This window comes from Mugil cephalus, chromosome 1 (genome assembly GCF_022458985.1).
Source record: "Mugil cephalus isolate CIBA_MC_2020 chromosome 1, CIBA_Mcephalus_1.1, whole genome shotgun sequence".
NCBI lineage: Eukaryota > Metazoa > Chordata > Actinopteri > Mugiliformes > Mugilidae > Mugil > Mugil cephalus.
This window is the reverse complement of record NC_061770.1, coordinates 53,542,288-53,555,929: the sequence shown is the minus strand read 5'-3', so window position 1 is coordinate 53,555,929 and position 13,642 is coordinate 53,542,288. Positions and strand designations below refer to the sequence as shown.

General features: G+C 44.2%; 1 long non-coding RNA gene across 1 annotated transcript; it reads left to right on the top strand.

The window, feature by feature from the left end:
• The first annotated feature begins 7,892 nt into the window (after window positions 1–7,892).
• LOC125023415 lies at window positions 7,893–12,371 on the top strand. Its single transcript, XR_007114600.1, has 5 exons — window positions 7,893–8,048; window positions 8,200–8,250; window positions 8,334–8,399; window positions 8,639–8,701; window positions 12,314–12,371. It is a non-coding gene; the product is annotated as an uncharacterized LOC125023415 (long non-coding RNA).
• Window positions 12,372–13,642: the final 1,271 nt, after the last annotated feature.

Genomic DNA, 13,642 nt, shown 5'->3' with positions numbered 1-13,642 from the left:
TGGAAGGCCCAGCAGTAGCTGGGGCTCAAGTGCAACTTCGTGCAAAGAGAAGAGGGGACAAGAAGCAAAGGAGAAGTACCCCTGTTCCCTATATAAAACTTCCAAATGTAAAAATATTTTTGAAAAGACCTGTTCGAGATTACTTGTACGATTATAATTTTTGTGGATCTGAGGCCTATTGTTGTAGTAATATAGAGCTGACCAGATCGGCCGATCTCACTAAACCTGAAAAGGGATGCATGGGGAAGAGAGTACATGGGGGTGCGCAGCTGCAGTTTCTCTCCCTTAAATATGTGTACTGTAGAACGGAATGGGTGAACCAGCCAGTACCTGAGTGTCCTAAACATATGCCCTGGATACTTAACACAGTATACCTCCAGATTGGAAAAGAAACTGATCAAGCTAAGGTGGGGAGTAAACCACTGCCAGCCATGGTTGGGAATGTATATGGACATGTGGCTCGGGAGCTCACTTATTTGGACTACCAGTCGAGAGACCTACAGGAGTCTCCATCTGAGGATTAATGATCCTGAAAGGATTGTTATCGAAAACCAGACTGAACGACTGGAGTCCAGGAGCAGGATTTCCCCAGCCAACGGTATACTATGTACAGGATGCCATCGGTACGAAAAGATGGGCTTCTCGATTCGGGGTGTAACAGGTCTGATCGATGGGCGAAGCTGGTGGAGCTTGTGGATCCTCGTGGTGAGCCCTTATGCGCAGAACTCGCAATGGTAAGGAATGACATTCCCCCTGATCACAGGCCAGATTACGAAGAAATGGGGAAAAATGCGGTGACCAGCTGTATTGGCCCGCTTAGGCCTACCAAGAACGTCATCATCACCCGTTATCGCTGGATGTGGCGGGGATTGGATCCGTATATTCGGGACAACTTCGAGGTGCATAACTGTAGCGGCGCCCATCCCTATCCAGCAATGACCCGGCTCATGAGGGGACGAGTATGGCGCAATCTAAAGGGTGACCTGCGATCACCTCGTCCTAAGGTGACAGTGATTCCATTGGCACCTGGCGAAGAGAGGAGGAGCTACTGGTTGTAGTTAAGTGACAGAAGCATGGGACATGGACACACTCACTATCTGGGGCTCCAGAAGTGAGGAACAAAATCATGATGGCTGGAAGAACTCTATCCTGTCCTACGAAGTGGATTATTTTTAAGTTTAGTGTCGGATTTATAGGTCTTTTTTCTATTTTGACTTTTTTGTATTGCCATGGTAATGGCTTATGGGAGAATGAACACGTGAGGATTAGCTTTACCTCAACACAGGTGTATAATCAGACCTGTTGGGAAATTAAGAGGGAAGTGATCACGCTGAGGAATTTTTCTCTTCCCTGTGTAGTGGATTCTTCTATTAACTGCACTAAAGATGGTCTATATGGTTTTGAGGATTTTAATCTTTCAGCCATTATGCAGTTTTTTCGACTCCCATAGAGTCGAAGGAGGGGGAGTGATCGAAGCAGTGGAGCTCCAAGGAGAAACACTGCTGCTAGATGGCGTCCTCCCTCAGCAACAAGAGACTCGCGAGGTACGAGTTAATTGGATACAAGTGGACGGAGAAAATCCATATTGGTACTACACCCAGGCCTGTGTCAAAAGAAGGAATGTAACCTATTGGGTTGAGGAGGTCATTTCACCCCTCATCAGTTCCAGCAGCGATGTCATGTGTTAATCCCTAAGCCAGAGGTTTTTTGGGGAGAGCTAAAATCTAACCTGTGATATGCAGGATCAACCAGACCCAGACCAGCCCGGACAAAGCAATGTCAACATCACAACAAGACACCATCCCACTACTGGTAACAATACTACAGGGGTAGCTAACAACTCTACGCCGGTGGTGAAGACATCTGGGGGACTGGGTCTGGACGAGAGACGACCTCCACGGGTCTCATCATCATATAGTCGTAAGGACTTGGAAGATTGTCTGCGAGAGAAAGCTTTTAAACTTGACCCTTGCTACTGGAATCTGGGCCTATTGTCTGCAAAAACCAACACTATCTGGTCCTAAGTCATCAGAATGAGAGAGGGACGACTGAGAGAGGTGACCCGCCCGAGGCTGGAACAGTCAGGATTGATGACTGGCTGAACCATAGCTTGCCATGGGTTTGGAAGAAACCAGTGGCCCACCTGAGAGCAACCACTGATATTGCAACACGGCCTACTCATCTGGCGGGCCCTGAGCAAGCGGAGATGTATGCCAACAAATCCCTACACCTGAGGATCTGTGGTCTGTACCTTCAGGGGATTTTGAGAAAATCGATAAATGTGTTGTGGAAAAGATGGTACAGGACCTGAACGGCAAGGACTACTCCATGGGTGAGGGAACCAGATCGTCCGATTGGGCATCTCCTAGGTGCGATATTACACAAGTGGGATCCTGGGTGGTAGGGTACTGGACATACAACTGTTCGCGGATACGGGGCCATAATACCATGAAGGGGGCGTTGGAACAGTGGCCGCTGTGGTGGACAAGCCAGACAAGACTCGACCGTGGTGGGGTCTGCAAAAGGACGAAACCAGGGCCTGGGTTCTGCCATGCCTGTCACAGACTTCGAACTATTGGGTCAAGTATCAATATGTGGCTACCGTCTACTCTACAGGGGAAGGACTCAATGAATGGTACGGTTGGACTGGGATCAGACCAAGTGTGACTTTGACCCCGAGGCCATGGAAAATGGTATGTAATCGAGCAAACACCTCTTGCACCGTAGAGCTTGCCCGACGGTGGTATGATGGAGCCTATGACACTTATCAGCAAGGAGCCACATGGGTCAAAAATAACGTACATCTGCTTGGTAACTCGACCAGACAGAAGCAGAGCAGTTTTGGATGGCAGCGGTCGTATGAGGCTAAACAATGGGTAAAGGATGTGTGAAAGCCTTGTTAGGACCAATGGCCAAGAGGCGGCGCATCGCCGGGAAAACCGGTACCCGTGGTGAATAAAGCAGAACTCACCAGGCTTGAAGAACATGCGTTTCGGAAAAGTCTGTGTGAAGGGAAGGAGATCGAAGGATTCGAATGGGTTGGGCCGAACAAGATGTACAACAACGGAACCTGTGAAATGCCACAGGAACATTGGCTGCAATGTGAAGGACACGATTGCACAGTAGCGGAACTGTATGGAAAAACCGTGTTGGAAAGTGCTGTAGAAGTACCCAGGGAGATCTTGGGAAAGATTGAAGATGGAGCGCTAGTTCTGGGATCAGAACTTTGGGGGATCATCAAAAAGATTCTGCCATATGCGTTGATTGGCGTGGGGGTGGTGCTACTCGCGCCACTTCTCGGAGGATTGATCAGATCTGGAGTCAAGGGACTCTGCAGAAGGGGGCGGAGAAAGAAGACTACGCCCAAGGATGAGGGGGAGTTGGAACTCCTCCTACGCGAGGAAGGATCACCTCGCAAGTAAGGGGTGACGCTTGTCAACACAACCCCAATACCTGGACTTGTTCGTTGAACGGGGTGAGCAAGGGACAGAATAAAAGATCCTCGAAAAATATCATCAACATGGAAAATGGAACTGAATCCCCCACAACCCAACCTCTGTGGATTAAAAGATTTGAAGGGGACGTAGCAGAGTTCGTCACATTGGAAGTCATATGGTTCATCTTCTGCTGTACGGGCTATGGATCGGACACCAGGGGTTCAGGATCCTCTGCCTGATCGAAGGAATCGTGCGGGTACTGATTGTGAACGTATGGAGGGGCGAGGCCACCTACACCACATCCTGGTTCGTGGCGTTCCTCCTGGGACGGCTCAAGGTAGACACATCCAGACGAGGAATTATGAGAATGATCATCCTGATCATCTGCTGGTGCTGGATGTAGCTTCACTGTGGTCCAGAGTCGCTTATTGGGTGAATTTGGGCCTGGAAGGACTGGTGGTGGTGGGCCTACTGAGCTACATGTATTCACAAGTCAGTAAGCTGAAGAGTAACCAGGCTCAGATGTGGGCTCTGAAATTGCTGCGTCTCTGCTTGTGGGGATTTGGTTGGGGGATTCTAAGCATTATGTGCCTGTTGGGGTTCATTTCCAACTTACCCCTGATCGTCTGGTTCGTGCTGTATGGACATCTGTTCCCGCAACCTGCTCGACAGGAGCCGGTCAGTACTCCACCGGGGGAGGAAAGAGCCAGAGCGGCCGATACCCGACGCTGGACACGGGGGATGGAGCACATTTACGAGGAGGTCCCTCTTTGACGCCATTTTGGCGAAGCTAACCTCGTGACAAGGGCAGTCCAAGGCATTTTGCCAGCTAAAGCTTTCGCACTCATAATCATCCAATCAACTTTTATGTTACCATGTATGGACAAAAAGAGAAAACGGTGGGAGGAGAGACCCGCCTACCAAGGGTGTGGCGGACTTGCATTATAACCAGCGGAGCAAAGAGGAAGTGGTCAGTTCAAGGTTGAACAACGGGGGAGCTACACGAAGAAAAGAATGTCCAACGCCAGCAACGCAAGTACCGGGTCTCCAATAACAACTTCATCAGCATTGGTCATGGAAGTAAGTACAAGTCTAACTTACACCCAGAATAGCTCTGAGATCAAGGAACCAGAGATCAACTTTACCAAGGTGGATTTCTGGGCGTTCGAGTGCATATGGTTGGTGTTTTGCTGTACTGGAGTATGGTCCAAGGAACAACCCCTGCGGATCATAGCACTACTCATCGGCCTTATTAAAGCCCTGATCGAGATCGTGGTCCAGGGAAGGGTACGAATCACCTTGTCCTGGTTCCTGATCCATCTGCTGGGGCGCACCACCATCGACACCACCAGGAAGGGAGTAATCAAGGCAGTGGCGCTATTAACGTGGTTGGCGCTTGACGTAGCTGCAGACTTCGTTGAGGGTGCTTGGCGGATTGGATTCATGCTGGAGGGAGTGACGATGACCTTCTTCCTACTCTGCCTACTCACCCTGACCATGATCAAGCACGGAAGACCAGGCTGGTGCCAACTCGACCAGGTCGCTATCGGAGTTTTATTGGGTCCTAGGCTGGGTGACTCTGATGATCATCTATTGGGAAGAGCTGAGGCATCGGTCTCTATGGCTGGCTGGCTCATGCTGTACCCCATCTTCTATCCCCGAGTGAGAGCCTCGATGATTGGGAGGACCCACCTCCAGAGCGGAGGACGAAATGGCTGGACACGTTCGAAGACAGGGTCCAGGAAGAAGGAACGCTGGCCTGAAATCTGAGAAAAGAAGAATCTGTGGCTCCGCTTGCAAGAAAAAGAAAAATAGAAAAATCAGGAAAAAAGAGAAATAAGAATAATCAAGTATGAATTAAATCTCTGTGTTTTAATTATAGGGGGGCGCCGTCTGCAGCGGGTGTGAGACCACCCTGAAAGAAGTAGGCTGTTTGTGGAATCTGGGAACGAGGATGCAATGTTCCAAGTGCTACATGGTGGATCCTCACCCGTATGCAGTCCATGGCGTCCTCCAAAGGGCCGATCGGTTCGTCAACCTACAAGTACCCGTGGATATGGTGATGGAGCTTGAAGAGCATGCAAGGATCATCTGGAGTTCCTACTGGGGTAAGGGGGTAACTTGGGTGCCTCGACTGATTGAGGAAGGGATTTATGCACCAACCTACACCAGGGTCTGGGAGTTTCGTGACAGATCTCGTCTCCGCACCACTCACACCTTGGACGGAAGAATCCTCATCGCGGGAGCGCGACAGGCAGCGCCCTCTGTCTATGGGGAACCAGCGTCTCCTCTGGCACAAGAGTCAACAGAAAACGAGAAGGAACATCGCGACATCGGAACCCAGACAACCCTCGCTGGAATTGTCAGGCGAGACAGCAGCGATATGCTGGAGGAAGTGTTACAGTGTGCCACGGCTTCTAATGGAATAGAAGAAGTGAGTGAGGACGAAGACAACAAGTGGGAAGGATTGGCTGAAGCGGTGGAAAGGCAGTTGACCCGACTTCCCTCCACCCCGGTGACATCGCCTGAGGAGCCACTGGTGGATCTGCATCCTTTCGCGGAGCTGTTGGAGCAACTACCCCTGGCTGAGTGGCCAAAGGAGGCCACACTTGCACCGCCACCCGAAGGCCAACACGAGGGAATGGAAACCCAGCGTGAGGAGTATGTACCCGATGTGTTGGAATTATTATCTGATGATTCCTTGGATGAGATGGAAGATCCTGAGCTGTAAAATCATCACCCGGTAGCTTACGATCTCAAGAAGGGGGTGTCAAGTGAGTTGAGATCTCAGCCAACCAACAGCTTAAGAACATGGTACCAAATGTATGATCGGAACTTGAGTTAACAGCATGAGTAGAGATAATACAATGATTTGAAAATGATTTTGAGTAAGCATGTTGATTTTCAGTAAAGTAATTAATATACACAGGATGTAAAATGAATAATAATTGAATCAGTGTAACTAAGTGTTGTGAAATCATGAGCAGAATAAGATAAACGGGATGCAGAGGGCCAGCAGTGGGGATAAAAAGGGGAACTGAAACCTTGTGGCCTAAGAGCAAGTCAGGACATGTCCAAACGCATGGTTAGTGGAAAAGTACAGAAAAAGAACTAATGTCTTAATATTAATTAATGAGTCAGGGGGGTAACACCCTTATGGGATAAAAGTAGTAGGTGGGGGTTGGTTAGTCATAATGATGTGTGGAAAATAGGATGTGTCTTGATTTAGAAAGTATAAAAGATGTAACTCAGAAATATACTACGGGAACTTCACCTCGGACACAGACCGTGCTGCATGCGGACTGAGCCAACTCCCTCGCAGTACTATTTTGGCTTTTAAGAGTTTGGTCTGGATTCCCCCTGCCTAGCAGATAAAGTTGGATTATCTTTCACACTTTGGATTTCTACTACTTCTTGGACTTTGTACGGAGTCGAGGAGACCGAATTGGAATACATTTGAGAAGGATTTAAGGGATTTACCAAAGGACAGAATCATCGTTCATCAGGACTTCCCTATTTTACCAACTCCCTCCGCGGCAGTAAGAGGAACTAGGGTTGGGTGTGGTCGCATCGGCCGTGCGGCTCACTCGACGCCTGTTCTACTTTAAAAAGGAATTTTGGGACAGTTTCGGACATTTTTGTATTACCCCTACTACCCCTGCTTGGATCATGAGTAATTCTTTGTTTTTGATTAAGTGATTTTTAGAACAGAATCTTAAGAGAGTTTAATTCTGATTAGGTATTACATGATTTAGGTTCAAAATTGTATTCATATCTTATGTTAACCAATGTCTGATTCTTGATCAAATTAATTGAGCTGTTGCAAACCGCTATTGCTGAACCTGCAAATAAAATTTGGCTCTAAAGGTCAAAAATCTTTGCTGACGATTATTTCTCCCTTTTCGCTGGTACTCAAGACAGTAAAACTATAGGCAATCTTAATGGTAGCTCCGACACCTGGCTCTTATTGGTCACACTAGTCGTTTCCACTTAAAACTATTTCTATGTCCCTAGGGCTTCCAGCCTAGCCTTTAAATTATGACCTGGCACGTACCAAGTGCACAGATCCATTAGGGGTAAGCCACCACAACTGACGGGACTCAACTTCGGACCCAGCTGCAGGACGCCTCCCTGACTGGCGGTTCCGGGGGACTTGAGGAAGCGGGGCAGACGTCAGGACTAAGGGTGGTTAGAAGCCAGGCGAGTTACCCTGCCTACAGCTTGAGTAGTGCTATCATTGAATTCGGTTGGAGTAATACTCCGCAGACGTGAAGCCATAACCCTATAGTAAACGGAGAAGCTGTTATACCTGTTCCGGGATCTAACAGGAGTCACTACTAAAACTATCAAGTATGATAATATATTAGTTGTTATCACAACTACCAACCTCTAATAGTACATAGAGTGTGAGAGTCATTAAATAATCTGATGCATTTATCTTAACAGGGAGACATGACACTGAGAAGAGCTGTGACTACAATAACGTGAATCCTGAATCTTTTTCATGTGTCACATGGAGCCAGTCTCAGAGAACCAGTCAGATCCCTGCCACAGTCCAGACTGTCAGCCAGGATGAAAATCACCAGCACATATACTCCTCTCTTCTCCACGGTCAGCTCTCCGTTCAAACAAACTTGCTTCCAGAGCTGCGATGTGCTTCAAGTTCATGAGCCGTTACATTAATAATAACAATGTTTCCTGCTCAACTAAATCAGCTTCTTTAAAATGATTTTCCTTTGTGCTGATTTTCACTGACCTACAGGTGATGCTTGTGTCTATGAGTCACTCAGAGGTCCTGAAAACACTGGAGATGGTACAGTATGAACTTTGATCCATTCACAGCTCTCCAACATCATATGATTGAAATTCAAGCCAGTTAAAATGTTCTGATTTCAGTTGGACGGGCCGGTGGCTCCACAAATGTCAAATCTCAGACTGAGCTCAGAGATGTTGGACAGAGGAGTGAGTACACAAAACATTACACAAGTCAATTATTGCAAATTCTTAGTTGAAACAACAATACCACAAACTGTATGTCACTTTACCAAAAGTTTGTGGACACCTGAATACCATACCTGTACATGCAGACTGTGATTGTTTAATTTCAGTTTCTAAACTCAGCTCAGAACATGTGGTATTAACACAAAGTAACAGACTTTGTTTATATTGCTAAAGGTTTAGTTTCTGTGTAATCTTTACAGGAAAACGAGGTGATCCAGGGAAGAGCTCCGACTACTAGAATGTGAATCCAGACTCATCTACAGGTAAAATGTTTAGTTACTGAGTCATTTTCAAATGAATGAATGAAAATATGCCATATATCATCATTTAATGCACAAACGATAAGGACTTGTTTAAAAAAGTGTTGAAGTCGATAACTATGGAAGCATCAGGTGTGCTGATATGTGCGGGGGACTGGAATATCAAACTACATCTCTACCTCTACCTCTCTGGACTCCACCAAAAGAACAAAAAATATAAAATTAGAAGCTTTGTACACTAGAAAACTGCTCAAAGAAATAAGCATGATGGATGTGTGGACAGAACTACACCCGACCCATAAGTGTTTTACATTCTGTTCTCATCCACAGCGTATGTACTGGACAACTGAGGATGATCTTGACACTATATTTGGACAACAGACCTAAAGAGACTAAATGCCAGCCTCTTAAATGACTCTCAATGCCAAAATTACATAAATAAAGATCTTACAGATTATGTGTTGCATAACGACAATGGGAAGGTGTCTCTGAGTACATTGTGGGATGCAGCCAAGGCTGTTATTAGGGGCAAAGTTTTAATGTGGTCAGCTCGTAAGAAGAAAGAAAAGGAGAAACAAATGAATGACCTGACTGCAAAACTAAAACCCCTGGAACACAGACATATGAAGTATAATGACATCGATATTCTAAAACAAACTAGATATGAAACAAACACTAAATAGCATCTATGAACGCCAACTGGAAAAATAAAGCTGTCTTCATGAAGCAAAAAGATCTAAAAAGCAACTGGCATGGAAGACACGTAAACAAATGGCTGAAAGATTTGTTCACAACCTTAAAGACTCCAGATTAATAAGATGCACCACGATTTGAAGACATCCAGCCTTCATTTGAAACTTATTACAAGAACTTATACGCACAAGCCCAAGCAGCTGAGGCATCAGTTGTATCAGATTTTCTATCATCTTTAGATTTACCATCAATAGGAACAGAACAAAATAATGACCCAAGAAATAACAGAGGAAAAAAGAAATAAATGCCTGGAGCTGATGCTTATCCATCGATATGGTATAAACCTTCCTAGAGATCCTTGTCCCAATACTTAAAGAATGTTTTAATTATGTCCTTAGAGGGGCGGTGACTCTCCTGGAGACGAGCTATAATTTCAGTCCTTAAACCAGGTAGAGACAAGACAGAACGTAGCTCGTACAGACCCACATCGAACTAAACGTAGATTATAGATTTTATGCATCAATATTACCAAAAGAATGGAAGATATTGTCCCAGATCTGATTGACTCAGATCAGACGGGTTTTGTGAAATACAGGCGAGCCCAGGATAATGTGCGACGTGCTCTCCACCTCGTTCCTCAGATGAGAGGCAGTGATAGGGAAGCCATAGTCATCAGCCTTGACGCTGAAAAGACTTTTGATTCTGTTCGGTGGGAACATTTATATCTAGTCCTTAAATGTTTTGGATTCAATGATCAGGTAATAGGATGTCTGAACTGACTCTACTGCAGCCCCACAGCCACAGTTAAAATAAGTGGGTCCTTATGTAAAACGGTACGACTTTAAAGGGGGTGTTGTCAAGGCTGTCCTCTGAGTCCTATACTTTTTGCTCTTTTCATAGAGCCACTGGCACAGGCGATAAGAGATAAGGATATAACCGGCGTATTGACTGGAAACACACAACTTAAAATCTGCTTGTACGCAGACGATATTTTAATGAGTCTTTGTAACCCTGAAATAAATAAGTCTCCCTAAATGATTGTGTCTACTTAAAGAATTTGGTACATACACAAACTAAATTTACACAAAACCCAGACGTTGACGTTTAACGTAACCATCTAAAAACATTTATAGAGCCTGTAAATTCAAGCTGACTGGTGACGTAATTAAATACCTTGGAGTGCACAGACACTATTTATGATCAGAGCTTTAGCTCCATAACAGCCGACATCAAATCAGATCTAAGTCGCTGCTCATTATTACCAACAAATGTGTACAGTCGCATAGACGTAATCAAGATGAATGTACTGCCCAGACTCCTGTTCCTCTTTCAGTCATTGCCAATCAATGTACCTCCAATCAATGGCCCTACACTGCTTGGAAGATTACTACAAAGCAGCACAGCTATGCTTCCTGGTCAACTGGTGTGATCCAGACTTAGATGTAAAATGGAAAGCAAACTGATCTCCAGGATTTACTCAGCTTTACAAACAGACAGAGGCCTCTCCACACTGTACCTGGGAAACACATGGCAAGATTCTTTATAAATCCTAAAATGAAAAGTTCACAGACCAACAATCCAGACTGTGGACAACGTTGGAGAGGGTGTGGTACAATAGCTGCTGTCCATTTCCACATATTCTGGGAACGTCCTAATATTTCTTCATACTGGGCAGATGTAATAGCAGTAATCAGATCAATATTTAAGCTGCAAACCCATCTCAATTTCAGCCTAATATATTACGGAAACATCCCAAATGAGGGAAATAAACAAGACAGATGTTTGTTACAGTTACTATTAACATGGAGCAAAAAAAGCAATAACCAGGAAATGGGTGAGTAACAAGTGTCCAACAATTTCAGACTGGATAGAAACAGCTGAAGAGCGTGGAACATAGGATGGAAAAGATAAGTATATATATACTGAGCAAGAGGGATCCAGAGATATTTCATTTCACAGTAGATGACCCTGTCTGATGTACATGTTCTCAGTATGTATGTACAAAAAAGAGGTCTTCACTATCAGTTTTGTTACTCACTCCCTTCATTTTCTGCTCTAAACCAGACTTGTACAAGGGTGGAAGAAAACAAAGATCCCTTTGACTGTGGATCTTAAAGACCAATCTCGTTGTTAATCCGGATTATAAATTATTAGTGAAGGTTTTGGCCCATCATCTCTCTTTGTACCAGACAGACTGTGTCAAACACAGGTGCTCTTTATTCAGTATCTGCCAGTTGTTTAACCCTCATACCTGATTTTAAAATTATCTATATATATCTATATTATATTCAAAAATATTTTTGTTGTTAGCATTAAGGGACAAAAGTATCTTCTTCAAAACCACCATTAAAATAGCATGCATGTTATATATATGTTAATATCGTTTCTATCTCTGTTACATAAATATTTTAATCCACTTCAGTCCAAATCATAAATGACAAATGTTTAATTTGTCTGTTTCATCTCCATGGATGCAGAGAAGATATTCCACGAAGTAGATTGGTGCTACCTTTTTGAGACGTTGGGGAAATTTGGATTTGGGGCAACTTTCACATCTTGGATCAAACTGCTTTATTCTAGAGCCTCAGCTATGGTTTTGTCCAGAAACATGTACTCCTTTGAGCTATATTGTGGAACTCACCAGGGATGCCCCCTCAGTCCCTTGATTTTTGTGTGAGTTATTTAGCCCATGGAAGATATTCAAACACCATTTGTCTTTGTACGCCAGAGTGGAGGTATAGCGCTTATAATTTTCTGATTCATTGGCCAAAAATAGTCCCACCTGGGTGAGACTGGAGGAGAGTCTCTGCAACCCTGTTTCCTTCTCAGATTTCACTGATAATGTTACAGAGTTAATGAAGTGTGAAGAAACATAATAATCAAAACAGTAAATTACAAACCCAGATTGTTGTTTGATTTCAGGTCCATAAAGAGAAGTGCATCATCAATGAAACAAGACAAGTCTGGACAACAACATGAAGAACAACATTCATCTGTAAACATGTGTTTGATGACATTTATTCAACTGCTGCCATCCAGACATCAGACACACAGTCATTAATGAAGATCAGATGAAAGAATGACCTCATCTGGATTCAATGTCTGTATCAATGTCAACACTGATGATACTGTCTGATTATTATATCTATTGTTGTTGTATTGATGTGGTCAATCTGCAGGTTAAATACACCATCTATCTATAGACTGTAACATGATGTATATTCTACTTTATTTCTGTTTAGTCTCATCAATAACTCAGTTCATTAAAGTCAATTCAATGTTTAAATGACTGAATCATTGTTGAGTTTCATGGAAGTGTTTTTGGTTTCCATCAGTCTGTGTCTCTTGTGCTGCTTTTGCTGCATTCTTACTGTCCTTTCTTCTTCTAGTTCTTTTGTTGTGTGCAGCACTGCCCCCATGTGTCACAATGAACAGTCTATGGTCACAGTCAGCAGCAACAAGCTCAGCTGAAGACTGGAAGAGTTTTACTATACATATATATATATATATATATATATTCACTGAACACTGTAGTGTAAAAAAAAGTCTTAATATTTAACTTGTGTTGTAGATAAATATCTTTATTCATGCTGACATTAACCATCACAATACTGAACAGGATGCGTCAAAGTGTTAAACAGAGGGATGAGATGTTAGTTCTGTTGAAAAAAGAATGAAGCTGACAGAGACCAATGCCAAGAAAAAAAGAATATGCCTGATCTCATTTTCCTCACAGTTTTTTCTTCCTCTGCAGTTGTTGCTTCCTGGTATTAAATCATATTTGAAGAAACTAGAGAGGCTCCTGAAGGAAGTTCTCCTCTAGCAGCTGGTGACAAGGAAATAGGACAGCTGTTTTGTGGAGCTATAGATATGATGATATATGTCGTCAGATTGGTATTGTTTGTGTGATGCCATCATTCAGATGTAATTTGTCGTCACCTGTTTATTGTCAGGTGCTGTGGTCCCCTCTCTCACTTGCTACTGTGTCTTTGTTGTGAGGATATTGATTGTGGTTTTCTGGATTACATTATGGGATGAAAAATTTCCAAACCAAACAGCAGTCAGCTGTTCACAGAACAAAGACGGGTGCTCCAGTTCAGTAACACTCTTTGAACTGACATCATCTGCCACTTCTGAAGAACACAAATGATCAACACGACAATCAGAAAGAAAACTGGAAAATCAACCTCATCCTGGTCACGTTTACACACAGATCCAGTATCCAGTTAGAAACATCCAGACAAGCTCATC